General features: G+C 42.0%; 1 long non-coding RNA gene across 1 annotated transcript; it reads right to left on the reverse strand.

Moving 5' to 3' along the window:
- LOC109727865 lies at window positions 369-1,136 on the reverse strand. The gene is made up of 4 exons (XR_002220863.1): window positions 897-1,136; window positions 698-802; window positions 521-579; window positions 369-430 (listed from the first exon to the last, which is right to left on the reverse strand). It is a non-coding gene; the product is annotated as an uncharacterized LOC109727865 (long non-coding RNA).

The raw sequence follows: 15,366 nt of genomic DNA on the forward strand, positions 1-15,366 counted from the left end.
GAATGAGCACAATGGCAAGCAAGTATAATCCACAATACAAAACTCTCAATCGTCATGTCTCAAACATGGAATGTACTCTACCGACCTATAGGTCGGGATCTCAGTCCAATATCAATGCTAATTATCAACTAGATCATAACTAATAACATGAAATTCATGCGAATTCTACCAAATATATGCCAAACCATCATATAATGCATGTTTCATAAGTTCAATGCATACAACTCTCTACTTTATAGAGATATAACCTTGTCTTATGATGTATCTACATCTAAATTATCCATCATCTCATTTATGCATGATTTCTAATAACATAATCATAACAAGAACATAGGGGGAATTCACAATTTCGGTGAGGTCAAACCCACCGAGTACTTGTCAACTCCTATCCGATCACTCAAGCGATGATGCTCCCAAGTCTCTAAGCACCCTAATATACCCAATTAGGATTAATTAGGAGCTTTACACAACATTCTACACGAACCATCTCAAACTTCACTTAATGTAGGTAGAATCATACCTTGTATAGAGCAAAGCTTAATCTACACTTCACCTCAGGTTGAGTACTGAAATTCCAACCTAAAAGAGAATTAACAACATCCAAATTAAGTTCCACAACCTCAGATGTGAACTATCCCAAAGTAACTCCAATACTACTACCAATAACATCCATAGTAGTGAAAGTTGGGTAGCTAACCTTTCAAAGCTCTAACTCAGTTACTTCCTGAGTTAGGATTGAAGATCTACTCTCAAAACCCTCTCTTCCTTACTTCTACAGCTCCTCAAAGATCCTCCAAATCAGCTAGCATAAGGAGAAGAAAAGAAAAGAGCTTAAATCCATCAATTTCCACTCAAAAATCGAAATAGAATCTAGAGAGAGAAAGAAGGGAGCTCACCCTGTTTTCTCCAAGCTCTAGTACAAGAAAGACCAGCTGGGGTAAATTTAGGGCTTTAAGAGGATAACCATCACTGTGAAATTATCAAAAAAATTTCTTACCAACTCATTCTGCTACACTGAGTATCGGTACTCAGGTTGAAGTACCGATACTCGGCCTCTAAACAGCTAAAACCCGCGAGCTGCGCAGCTAGATTTAATACAGAGTACTGGTACCCGCGCAATGCCGTACCGGTACTCAACTCCAGCTTCTCAAACTTGAGAACTATCCATCAGGCAACCCTCTGAAGTACCGGTACCATACTCAGGTACCGATACTCAATACTCCAATCTGAACTTTACAGATTTTAGTGTTAAGCACTCGTCCTGGCATTTATAATATTGAAATTAAATGCCAATATCCCCCCAACCACGCTCAAACAAGTAAAATAGTTTCGATTACTATTCCAGCACTAGAACCTTGCAATTTGCTAAAGTTCAGTGTACTACAGATCATCAATGGGTTTTGCTATAGGGAAACTCTTCTCATCAATCTGTGGATTTTATTTGTTAATCTTATCATTTTTAGTTTGTTTTTTGGTTTAAGACAATTTTTCACAATTCGATCTAATTTACAAATGATACAATGCTCTGATCCACAAATGAAATTTTTTTTTTTTTTAATATAATATTTCTTAATTTATCTTATATACTTATATAAGAATAAAAATATAGTTTTTTTTTTGGAGACAATCCAAACACCTAAAAACAGAGTTTTTTTTAATAGAGTATGGAGTATTTCAGCATANATCTAATTTACAAATGATACAATGCTCTGATCCACAAATGAAATTTTTTTTTTTTTTAATATAATATTTCTTAATTTATCTTATATACTTATATAAGAATAAAAATATAGTTTTTTTTTTGGAGACAATCCAAACACCTAAAAACAGAGTTTTTTTTAATAGAGTATGGAGTATTTCAGCATATCAAATACATTGTAAAATAAAACTTTATTTTTTTCACAACTATTGCCAAACAGGCCCTTAATGGAGAAACCCATGCGATGCAACGGTTAAAAATTATAATAAAAATTTATAAATTAAAGTATACAAATAAAAACATAAAAAATAGCAGAAAACAACTATATTTGATTAGTTAATAATAATATATTATTAAAAAAATTAGAGTTAAAATATAATCCCGTGGAGAATAAAGAAAAGAAAACCAAAAAAAAACTATAGAAGAATAAAAATTATTGTCATAGATAGGAACTAAAAAAACATAATTTACTACAAGAATAAAAAAGAAAGAAAAGAACCTAGAGGTGATTTTGTTGGGGTTGGTTTCATTACTCGATGAATTATAACAGGCTCTGATTTTTTTTTTTCTACATTCAAACCAAGTTTCAAAAAAAAAAAAAGCAATTAAAAAAAATAGTGGAGAAAAGAATATTTTTTTTTTCTTTTGAGAATAAAATTTTCTTTTAATTATAGAAATGTAAAATCTGACTTGAGGAGGGCTCCGAATTTATAGCTATTCGATTCATCGACACGTGCTTCTTCTCTACATTAAATCAAATCAAAATTATAAAAATTAGTATTTAAAAATTATTGATAATGATTTGAAACCTATAAATGCTATTTTAATCCTTAGAGACAATGCATCGGACAGCTGGCGTGCATGATAAACAATCCCGATGCTGCGATATCGATGCAAATGATAACTTTGTAAACCTCTTCCTAAAATCCAAAGGAACGAATTTCATATTAGAAGGTTTGATTAAAAAAAAAAAATCATAGAAAGAGAGAGAGAAAGGGAGAGAGCTTAGACTGTCAATGATGGAGTCGAATTGGACGTTAAAGGCGATAGAGAGGGAGGAGGTTTGAGAGGAGGTGAGGAAGCAAGCTATGCAACCATAGCACACAAAGAGGAGGCCATGGCAAGGGATAATTTAAGAGTCGTAGTGATTTGTGAAGCTTCTCAGCGTAGTAGCGAAACCTCTAGCAACATATACCACATCCACTAGAAATGACACGATTACTAACTCCTCTATTTAGGAGGGGGGGAAGAGAGAGGATGTAACTATCCAGCCCACTACCAATAATAACTCGTTGGACCCAAATCACCGACCCAAAATACTTAAGCTAGTTATTATTACTAGGGTGGAGTCCTCTTGTGTGCCCAATAACAATCCCATTCTTATCCGATGTTGAACTATTAAGGTGTCATAGAGGAAGAAGAAGAGGAAACAAAAAAGTTTAAGATAAAAAAGGGTGATTAGGATTTTGGAAAGAGATGAGGGTGTGTATGATAATTGAGAGATGAGGAGAGGTGAGAGGGTGCACATTTTGTAAAAATATGAAGGGAGGTAAAGAGATGTATAATTTAGAAAATATAAAGGGAGGTGAAGGAGGATTTGAAAAAAGATCAATGGGGTGTACGTTTTGGAACCAGATAAAATAATATAAGGGGTGTACGGTGAGGGGGGATGGGATGGTACTAAAAGAAAATCTAGTTTGGTATGGATGGATTCGGTTCGGTTTGGTTCAAGAAAAGTGAGAAGGTGAAAAGGTGTAAATAGAAAATCCGGTTCAAAAGCGAAGAAATATTACTAGACCAAACCCTAGAATAAAGAGAAAAGAAAAATCGGACCGGACCCAAAATAGACCGGGAGGTGCAAATAGAAAATCCGATTCAAAGATAACAAAACATTACTGAACCAAACCAAAAATGAAGAAGAAAAAAAGAATGGATCAAACCGAAAAGAGAACTTGGCAAATGAAGATGGCTCGAGAGAATAAAAACTGGTTTAGTGCATTCGGTTCAAAGAAAAATTGTGTTTAAAAATAGAGCCCACAATCCAAACATCTTAAGTGAACGAAATATTGCCATGTGGCAATAAAAAAAAACAAACTGAAACCAAAAGAATACTTGGTAATTGAAGATGGTTTAAGAGAATAGAAATCGGTTTAGTTCGCTCAATTCAAAGCAAAAATTATATTTAAAGATGGAGCCCAGAATCCAAATATCTTAAGTGAAGGAAATATTGCCATGTGTCAATTTTATTGGGAATTAATATAACTAGTGAAGGAACCTGCGCGTTGCAGCGGATAGATATTGTTGAAGTATAAACTGTCTCAAATTTTTCTTAAACATCATGTTAGGGCAACAATATAATATAAGTGCATCGTTTGCATTTTAAGCTGTTGCATAAATGACCACTTTACAGTAATTCCTATACATATATATTGCACTTAAAATATAATATACATGATAAGTTTATAAATAGCATATTAGTTTTGATAGACTGAAGCAGAAAATTGGCATATGCAACACAAAGGCCACATAAAATTTTAAAACAAAAAATCGAAAAGAAGAAGTTAATTATTAATGCATAATTGGCTCTATCAATGGTTTTTTTTTTTTTTATAATCTCAAATTCTATGTAATTGAAGACTCATAGAGATGCACTTTTAAATTCTCGATTTTGTTAGTTTGCAAATCCACCTTTCAAAGAGAACAAAAGAAGCAAAAGAGGAAAAAAAAAAATGTTATCAAATAAAAATCCATATATGCGAATTTGCAAAAGTACATTTTCAATTGTCAAAATTAAGGTCTTCGCTTGGTTGCTTTATTGGCGCAGATCTTGTAGAGCAATTATCTATTTAAGAATTCACTTGCTTAGTAAACTTTGTTTAAATAATATTAAAAAATAAAAACTAAAGCAAGAAATCAATGATGAAGACATTAGCCAACCAAAAATATAACATAATCAAATCCTTGAAGATGCTGCCAAAAGAGAGAAAATCTATAAAATCAAACAATTACAAAAAAATTAAAAAGTGATTGGGCAAACAAAGGCTAGTTAATTATCAGAATTAATATTTGTTGATGTACCAAATAGTTCCCAATCTCTTCCCTTTAGCTAGAAATCAAACTATCTTAGAGGAAAAATGTAAGATGTTGAATCCCCGTCATAATAAACTACTTTTGGTCAAAGTGACCAAAGCGTGGCGAGAGGGATGCTTGGATATGGTCCATGTGACATTCCAATAATATTGGAAGGGTTAAAGTTGAACCCCAAGTGAGGTAATCGAGTATTAGCATTGCTCGGCGCAAACTAGAAGTCGAACAAGTGCTGAACTGCAGTTTGGGCACTTTGTAACCGGTTAAACATGGGGGTGGTACCGGTACCAAGCAGGCGTCCGAGAACAGCTGCTCTCAGGTTCGAGTATTTTTGGCTGTTAAACCGGTGACACCCTTGGTATGTACCGGTACCAGATCAGCTAGCCTAGAAGGCTGCTCTCGGGTTGGCTGCTACGTAATCGTTAAACCGGTGACAAGAATCCTGCGTACCGGTACCAAGTGCAGAAAAACTGCAGATTGCAGTAGGTTGCAAATAACAATTGTTGAGGGGCTTTTATGCAATTGTGACAACCTATAAAAGGACCCCATCTCTCCCTTTCTTGTTCACAGCCACGGAAATATCCCATTTTCTCCATTTTCTCCCTTTCTCTCTCTAGAAGCTCTCTCTCAAAGGTGGGGGTTAGACTGTTAGAGTAAGGGTTGGTAGAGATTGAAGCTTGAAGTGGATTTCATCATCTTCTTCTTCTTCCCTAGCTTGGCGGAAGTGCTTGGTTGAGGTAATGTTAGGAAGTGAATTCTCGAAACTCGAGGATTAGACTTCGACTAGAATCGACTAGTTGTCGAGTGCGTAGGCTTCGTAGAGTCTGAAGGTAATTATAATGCATAAAGTGCATTAAAGAAGGGTCCGTGGGAGCACCAGTGCAAAATCTGCACTGGAGCAGAATTGCTCTCGGGGACCGGTCCCTGGCAGGGAGGGACCGGTTCCATCAGGCTGGGCTGCGGGGGTCTCTGATGAGACCGGTCCCTGGTAGTGAGGGACCGGTTCCCGAACGTTGGCCCAGCGATAATAGCCAAAATTTGGCTAAGTCCCGAAAACTCAGCTTTCGGGAACCGGTCTCTCAGACAAGGACCGGTCTCCCGGGGACCGGTCTCTCAGGCAAGGACCGGTTCCCGAACGCGAAATCCCCTCTGCTCGAAATGGCAGCCTTCGGGGACCGGTCTCCCCGAGCTGGGACCGGTCCCTCACTGCGAAAATGCCCAGAGAAGGCTGGTTGGAAGGATGAAAAGTTGAGGGGGCTATTTGCAAAATGGCCTTTAATAGAGGTGGGGGACCCCTCTCTTTTCCTCATTGCTCTTATTTGCTCTCTCTCCCTCCTTCACTCTTTCCCTCTCTCTCTCAAGAAAGAAAAGAAGGAAAAGAAGAAGGAGAAGAAAGAAAAGAAGGAAAAGAGGAAGAAGTAGAAGGAGAAGTTCAAGAAGAAGAAGAAGAAGGTCTTCTTCTCTCTCTCCTTCAAGCTAGGGCAAGCTTGGAGCTTGGCTTAGAGGTAAACTCCAAACCCATCCATGGTAGATTTCTTAGGATTGGGTTTTGTTGCTTAGAATTGGTTCGAATGGAACCTAGAGGAGATGAATAGATAGTTCGAGCTCGAAATCGAAGCTCGCACCACGGATTTCTCCCTCGTTGCCATTCTAGGGCACGGATTTGGGATTTTGGCAAATCTAGGGTTTTGATCTATTTCAATGGGTCGTAAACCTAATTGCTAGGTCTCGGAACGCGTCGGCGAAGACGGTTTGCCGATCCGACGAGCGAGTGCGGAGTTATTGCCGAATCGGGTACTCGAGGGCTCGCTTCGCCCCGAGGAGTTGAAGCGACGTGCAAAGATCGCAATGTCGAGTTTTCTATCGTCGCGGCATCGCCAAGAGGTGGGTGGTGTCCATCCCGAAGCAATTGGGCTCCCTTCTATGTCTTAGTACATGTCGACCCTTGCATCTTGTATTATTGCATTATGTATTATTGCATTATAGGATGATTGTGCATTGCCTTTCCTTATGCTTTCCTTGATGATATTGTAGCATGTATTAGATATTTGGTATTGTGGATCGATAAGGATTGGGTCGAGATTTGTGAATCCTATAGTGCAAAGAAAAAGATTGACTCAATGGTTGGTCTAATGTTAAACAAAGAACGAGTGGCATCTAGTCGATAGTAAACAAATGAACGAGTGACATTTAGTTGATAGTAAGCAAAAGAACGAATGACACATATGAGTCGTAGTGTATGTGAGACCTATGGATTATATGATGATTGTAACCCTAGAGGATAGGGTATTCTCGAGACGAGGATTGGATCATGCTCACGGTCTGTTTTAAATCTTGTGATGGAAGCCCCGCACAAGTAGTGCGCTCTGGATGTTGGTCACGTGGGATTGCCTATCTTGGGTCCCAAGGGATTTGCCTATTTGGCCCCGCCAGACGGTCTCGGTTCGTAGTGCGAGTTGACCCTCCCTACCTTCGAGATGGCTAGTGAGCTGTAGGCGAGCCTTCGGGTAAGCCATGNTTAAATCTTGTGATGGAAGCCCCACACAAGTAATGCGCTCCGGAGTTGGTCACGTGGGATTGCCTATCTTGGGTCCCAAGGGATTTGCCTATTTGGCCCCGCCAGACGGTCTCGGTTCGTAGTGCAAGTTGACCCTCCCTACCTTCGAGATGGCTAGTGAGCTGTAGGCGAGCCTTCGGGTAAGCCATGAGATTAATGAACAAGTAAATGAGGTTAATAAACGAGTGAATAGCTTCACCTTTGGACATGATAACAGGTTAGTTGCTTACCAATTCATTGGACATGCATTCATATATCTATGATTGGGCATAGTAGTGTAGCTTTACTTTCCTGTCCTTACAGTTTTTCCTATTATTTATATATCGGTATACCTACTTGTGCCCGCTTGGACCTAGTGGGGAGATCGGCGGAGTCGGCGGCCGAACCCACTGGGAACTAAGGAAGTTAGTTCTCACCCCCATTTTTACCACAGGTTCGAGTTCGGGTGTCCCCGGTGAGCGTGAGGATCGCGGTAAGGGCCCGGCGCTCTAGTCGCATTAGCTACCTCCCCTTTTCATTAGCTGTCACCCTTTTTGTATTTTGAGAGTAGATGTTGTATAGGGTGAGGTTTGAGTGCTTGTATTCATATTTTGGAAGAAAGTAAAAGATGTAATTGAATGTATTAAGTCAAATGAATGTAATAGATAGCCTCTTCTCTCTTTATGTACTTGTATATGTTTTATACTTGTATTCTTGCTCTCGTCTTGTTGCACTGGTGGTGCTTCTTGATCGTGTATTTATGAATTGATCCTGGATAAATTCTTATACCTGATCTGTTGGTTAGCCTTGGCCGGACAGGGGAGGTCCTGTCCGTTCGGCGTCTGTTCGACGCGCCGGGCCGGACCAAATTGGTAGCGGTCTCGGGGCGTGACAGGTAAGCTCTTTGAGCAACAATGGTAGATTTCTAGGGTTGATATTTTATACTCTAGAAATGGTTTTTATGGAACCCTTAGATGCTAAGTAGATGTTTATTGCTCGAATCATGAAGCTACGCGATGGATTCTTGCAATAGTTTCGATCTAGGTTTCTGAAATGGGTTTTGTGAAATAGAGATCCAAAGTTGGGATTGATCACTTTTATACCTAATTGCTAGGTATTCTGACGCGCTGGTAAAGTCGGTTCGACGATCCGTCGAGCCTACGCGAAGATATTGGCGAAAAGGACATTTTCGGCTTCGTTTCCGCCTGGAAGGTCGAGGCGGCGTCCAAAAATCACGAAATCGGATTCGTGGACTCGTGGCATCACCTAAAGGTGGGGGGGTGTCATCCAGAAGCAACTGGGCTTCCTTCTATGTCCGAGTTAGATTATTGATCATGTTTCACATATTGTTCTTATGCATTATAGGATGATTGGTATAGTTGCATTCTATTTCCTTGCATGCGTCCTTAGTAGTGTAGTATTGTGGGCTTGACACGTGAATCTAGGGTGCATGAGGATTAGGTCATGTGACACGAGATCCTATAGTGATAAGAAAATGGTGAACTTGAACTTGATGATGAAAACCAATGACTTGTGAACTAGTGTAGTGGAAACACTTATAACTTGGACGAGTGGCATGTAAATTAGTGTGGTTGAGACACTTACAACATAATGATGTAAACGAGTGGCATTGGAACTTAGTGTAAAAGAAACACTTATGACATAGCGAACTTAGGGAATAGGTGAGTTTCCCTAGTTATGACACATTGCATGAGAACTTAGTGTAGTTGAGATACTATAGCATTGAACATAGGGATAGGTGGATTCCCAAGTGTTTGTTAACCCTAGTTGACAGGGTATCCTCAGTTGGCGAGGATTGGATCATACTCATATAGTCTGTTTTGAGCTTGGGGTGGTACTCCACACAAGCAGTGCACTGCGGAGTTGTCACACGAGCGAGGTAGCTCCTCATCTGTGAGACTTGAGATGTGAGTCGAGGCGAAGAACGGGGTAGCTCTTCACCTATGAGATTTGGGATCTGAGACGGGGCGAAGAGCGGGGTAGCTCTTCACCTATGGCATTCGAGATGCGAGTCGGGGTAAAGAGCGGGGTAGCTCTTCACCTACGAGATTTGAGATCTGAGTCGGGGCGTAACCTTCGGGTTAGCCAAGTGGATTGGGTAATGATCTTATGAGAGATATGCCTTTGAGTGTAGTAGATATTGCATTCATGCTTGATGTAGAGATATAGTAGCATGTTAGTTGGATACATTGCTATATTCATTTATTCTTTTTTTTCTCAAGGCATAGTAGCATGTTGCAATTTCTTCATTATGTATCAGTTCATTTTTAGATATCTATCTATCTATCTATCTGTTTATGCCTGCTTAGATCTAGTGGGAAGATTAGCGGAGTCGGCGACCGAACCCACTGGGAACTATATTTATATAGTTCTCACCCCACTTTGTTGCAGGGCCGAGTTCGAGCGTTCCGGGGGAGGATCGCGGTAAGGGCATAGCGCCCTAGTTAGCTAGTAGTGGCTTTTCTTCCGTACTAGAGTACCCTCGTGTACATAAGTGATATGGATGTATTTTGGAGAGCACCTATGTATGTGTGATGGATATGTATCCAGATGTTGAGATGAACTTGTATTCATTTTTGGGAGATGAAAATATAAATCAAGAGATGTAAATGTGGAATTGTGATGTAATAGTTAGAACTCTCTCTTTTGTTTAGTTGTGGTATTACTTACTTGCTTTTGTGTATGCTTGTGAAATTACTCGCTTGCTAGATCATGTATGTTGTTAAGTTTTTCCTGGACAACTTGTTGTGCATGATCTTGTTGTTTTAGCCTTAGGCGGATAGGGGAGGTGCTGTCCGTTCGGCGTCTGTTCGACGTGCCCGAATCGACCAAACTGGCTATCGCGGGGCGTGACAGGTAAAGTGGTATCAGAACAAGCTAAGAGCAAGTAAAGAGAGAGTCTAGGATGGGCCTAGGAGACTTTAGGATGGTAACCTTAAGGCTATAGGCGCATGAGTGGAACGTGAACCTATAACGGTGGTGGAAGTTTATTCGATTGGGTCGAAATGGTAGTATATTTCTAGTAGTGGCTGGAGACGGATTGTCACGCCCCAGACCGCACCACCCGAAAACGGTACCAATTTGGCACGGTTCGGGCGCGACGGCGCGACCGCCGAACGGACGGAGTTTTCCCCGTCCACCCAAGGCTAAGCAACAGATTGTGTACAACAAGTCTCCAGGAAAAACAACTTGCACTCATACACAATCAACAACGAAACGAGAGCACAAACAGTGCTACAACCAACTAGAGCAAGCGATACAAGTAAAACCATACAAGTATACAAAAGAGAGAAACTTAGCTAATTGAGAAATAATTGAAATGTTAAACCTCTTTCAACATCATTTAAACTTTAATCATTTAATACGACTTGCATTCTTTTTCCAAAATGTAAATACATTATAACCTCTCAAAAACCTCACCCTATCAATCATCTACTCTCAAAATGTAAGCAATAGTACAGGGTAGAGAACTAATGCAAGTGGGAAGGGTAAAGCTATCAACCAAACCGCTAGGGCGCTAAGCCCTTGCCACGATCCTCCCGCTCAGTCGGGGCGCTCGAGCTAGTACCTGCAACGAGGGTGTGAGAACTACGAATAGTTCCCAGTGGGTTCGGCCGCCGACTCCGCCGATCTACCCACTAGGTCTTAAGCAGGCATAGAGAGATATATATATATGTGCAATATATATAAAACTAAACTGAACGGAAGGCAGGTATGTAAACAACTATATCAAGCTATGCCTCAATCTGGAATCATGAATGCATGAACAATAAATAAAGCTGGGTAAGTAAGCAACTATCAACATCTACAACAGCTATCATAGTAAGCTATAAAACATGCTACTAGGTAAGCAAATAAGCTGATATGAACAATGAATAGCTACTATGAACATCAATCATGGGTAAGACTCAATGGGTAACCCAATCTCCAAGTGAACACAAGGTTCACAAGCAAGGCTCACATATCAATCTCCTAGGGATGTCGAGCTGGACTATCCCCGAGTACGCCTGCGGATAACAAGCGGCTATCCGAGCAGCAAGCAGGCTGCCTCTCTAGTGACCAAACTCCGGAGCGCACAACTTGAGGGGAGCGACCCCACCAAGCGCAGACAGGCAATGTGAGCAAGATCATCTCACGAACAACAACAACCCTTTGAGGGTAATATCATCATGAAAATAAGGTATACTTGTACCCAATCTCATAGTGTCTCAACTACATTAGTGTTCTAATATCAAGGTCATCAACAATCATATGTCACTCGTCATAGTTTTCTAAATAGATGCCACTCGTCATTTAGACTCATTTTCAACACCAGTTATACCATACTAGTCCTTTAGCAACATAAGCATCAATCATCACATATAGGGTCTAGGTTTTCATCAAACCATCATCATGCATACTAGATCGTGAACCAACCAAGCAAGGTATATTGAGCTACTAGCATGCAAGTATAAGCAACAATAATCATTTTCTAACCCTATATGTATATGCACAATATGCAAATAGATCAAATTAAATTTAGACATAGAAGGTGGCCCGATGACTTCGGGATGGCACTCCCCCACCTTAGGTGATGCCAAAAACACTCCGAGACGCGTTCTCGTGCTAGTCTTGTCGCCGCTTAATTTTCGTTGGGTTAGCTTTAACCCTATAGCACCTCAAATGGCGATATCTTCGTGCCCACTCGTCGGATCGACGAACCGTTTTCGCCTACGCGTTTATAAGTATAGAAATTTGGTTTCTAACCCCTCAAAAGAGATCAAACCCTAATATTTGCAAAATCCCCAAATCAAGCCCTAGGTTTAGCAACAATAGAGAAATCATGGTTTCAAGCTTCAAATTTGAGATTGAACCTTCTCTTAAGCTCCAATGGTTTACATTTGAACCACTCTTAAGCAACAAAACCCTTTTTAAAAACCTAGGTTTAACATCTATGGGGAAACCATTGGTGCTAGCTTCAATGTGAGCTAGATCCATCATCTCTAAACTCATTAGGTTCCATTTGAACCAATTAAAGCAACAAAAACCATCCAAACCCTAGAAATCCCAAGTTACCATGAAAGGGGTTGAGGCTTACCTCTAGGGTTTGCTCCAAAGCAAGCCCTAAGCCAAGAATGAGGTGAAGAAGAGCTCCCAAACCTTCTTCTCCTTCTTCTTCTTCCTTTTCTTCCTCTCTTTTTCCTTCCTTTTCCTTCTCTTTTCCTTTTCTCCTTCTATTCGGTTAGAGAGAGAGAGAGTAGAGAGAGAGTGAGCTGAGGAGAGTGAGAGGGATCAGCTGAGAGAGAGGGGTTATAACACTCTCTAATGTAACAATATCCAAAAGAGCCCCTCTATTTTCTGTTTTTGCAACTTAACCTACTGTTCGTGCGCCCTTGTACCGGTACACGGGACCTTGTACCGGTACAAGGTCTGGGTGACAGCAAAACAGAGCGCAACCCGAGCCTCGGGTTTCTTTGTTTCGCAGGTCTTGTACCGGTACAAGCCAGCCTTGTACCGGTACAGCGCCTGAAGCCTTCGAACCCGAGAGCTGCGCACCCTGGCTGCGATGGTTGTACCGGTACAGCCATCACCCTTGTACCGGTACAACAGCTCCAGAATGCTGTTTTAACTTCGTTTCGGCTCCGCTTCGCGCCGATTGGTGTCCAAACCATTTCAACACCTTTAGAACTCATTTTTGCACGTTCAAACTCGTTGAAATGCCAAATGGAACTTGTCCAAATCGTTTAATCGCCCACTTTGGCCCATTTGGCCAAAGTTAGCCAACGTCGTCGAATTTCGATATCTTACATTCTCCACCCTTTAAAAGGAGTTTCGTCCTCGAAACAACTAGCTCGTAAATCGAACTTAAACTCTTACCTCAATCCTCGAATAAGTGAGGATGATTCGCCTTCATCTGGTCCTCGAGTTCCCAAGTGGCTTCGCGATCGTCGTGATTGCTCCACCGGACTTTAACATAGGGAATTTCTCGATTCCTTAGCTTACGCACCTCTCGAGCCAAAATCTCTACCGGAAACTCTTCATAGCTCAAATCATCTTGAAGTTCCGGCGGCTCGTATAGCATCGCATGCTCGGGGTCGTGAATATACTTGCAGAGGTTGGAGACGTGGAACACATCGTGCACACCCGCAAGCTTCGGGGGCAATGCAAGTCGATACGCCACCGTCCCAACACGCTCTAAGATCTCGTAGGGGCCAATGTAACGAGGGCTCAGCTTTTCTCGCACCCCAAATCGCTTTACGCCTCGCATCGGCGAAACCTTCAAGAATACGCGGTCACCCACCGCGAACTCTAAATCTCGCCGGCGTCTATCCGCATAGCTTTACTGTCTCGACTGCGCCGTGAGCAATCTTTTGCGAGCAAGACGGACTTTCTCTTCCGCTTCTCACAACACATCTGGGCCGAACTCCGCACGCTCACCTACATCGCTCCAATGTATAGGAGATCGACATATCCCCCTATAGAGAGCCTCAAACGGTGCCATCTCCACACTAGTATGATAACTATTATTGTAGGCGAACTCGGCCATCGATAGGTAGTCACACCAACTTCCTTTATAGTCAATGACACACGCTCGCAACATATCCTCCAGAGTTTGTATAGTTCTCTCTGTTTGTCCATCGGTCTGAGGATGAAATGCGGTGCTAAAGTCGAGCCGTGTGCCAAGGGCTTCCTGCAGGCTCTTCCAGAAATGCGAAGTGAACCGGGGGTCACGATCCGACACGATCGATTTCGGCACCCCATGCAGTTTCACTATCTCGTCAAGGTATACCTGTGCTAACTTGTCACCCGACCACGTGGTATGGATCGGTAAGAAGTGAGCCGACTTCGTCAATCGATCCACAATTACCCAAATTGCATCGTGGCCGCCTTTTGAGCGGGGTAAGCCGACCACGAAGTCCATCGATATATCCTCCCATTTCCAAACGGGGATTGGTAGGCTTTGAAGCTTTCTCGTTGGAAATCGATGCTCGGCCTTCACTTGTTGGCATGCTAGGCACTTCGCCACAAAGCGTCCGATGTCGGTTTTCATTCTCGGCCACCAGTAGTGTGTTTTTAGGCTTTGGTACATCTTGGTGCCGCCCGGGTGACCAGTATACGGGGACCAATGCGACTCCTGGAGTATAAGCTTGCGAAGCTCTTCATCAACGGGTACACACCTCCGGTTCCGAAACCGAAGCGTGCCATCGGCATCTACATTGAACTCGCCGTCATGACCTTCCTCGATGTTTCGCCGCACCTTTTGGAGTTCTGGGTCCACAAGTTGCAGATCTTTGATCCTCTCCAACAAGGTCGGTTGGACAACGAGTGCCATCAACTGAGTCGGGACCTCGGGAGCGACCACTTCAAGGTCCAATCGCTCCATATCCAACCCTAGGGGTTTTTGCTGGGTAACATCGAAAGCGAGGTTCTTCGTCGTCTTCCTACTCAGCGCATCTGCGACCACATTTGCCTTCCCGGGGTGGTAACGGATATCAACATCATAATCCTTAAGCAATTCCAACCACCGCCGCTGTCGCATATTGAGCTCTTTCTGTGTGAACAGATACTTCAAGCTTTTATGGTCAGTGTAAATCTCGCAATGAGCACCATATAGATAATGCCTCCAAAGCTTCAAGGTAAAGATCACCGCCGCCAACTCCAGGTCGTGAATGGGATAATTCTTTTCATAGCTTTTTAGCTGACGGGATGCATAAGCAATAACCTTCCCGCCCTGCATCAACACACACCCCAAGCCCAAGTAAGAAGCATCACTGTAGACGACGTAGTCTTGCCCCTGCACCGGTAAGGCGAGTACCGGAGTCGAAGTTAACCTTTGCTTCAACTCTTTAAAGCTCCGGTCACACTCGTCATTCCAAACAAACTTGGTGCCTTTTTGCGTCAAACGGGTAAGTGGAGTCACAATCTTAGAGAACCCCTCCACAAACCGTCGATAATAACCGGCTAGGCCCACAAAACTCCGGACCTCGGTAACATTTGTCGGGCGCGGCCAATTCTCAATAGCCTCCACTTTCCTCGGGTCAAC

Source organism: Ananas comosus, linkage group 23, assembly GCF_001540865.1.
Source record: "Ananas comosus cultivar F153 linkage group 23, ASM154086v1, whole genome shotgun sequence".
Lineage (NCBI taxonomy): Eukaryota > Viridiplantae > Streptophyta > Magnoliopsida > Poales > Bromeliaceae > Ananas > Ananas comosus.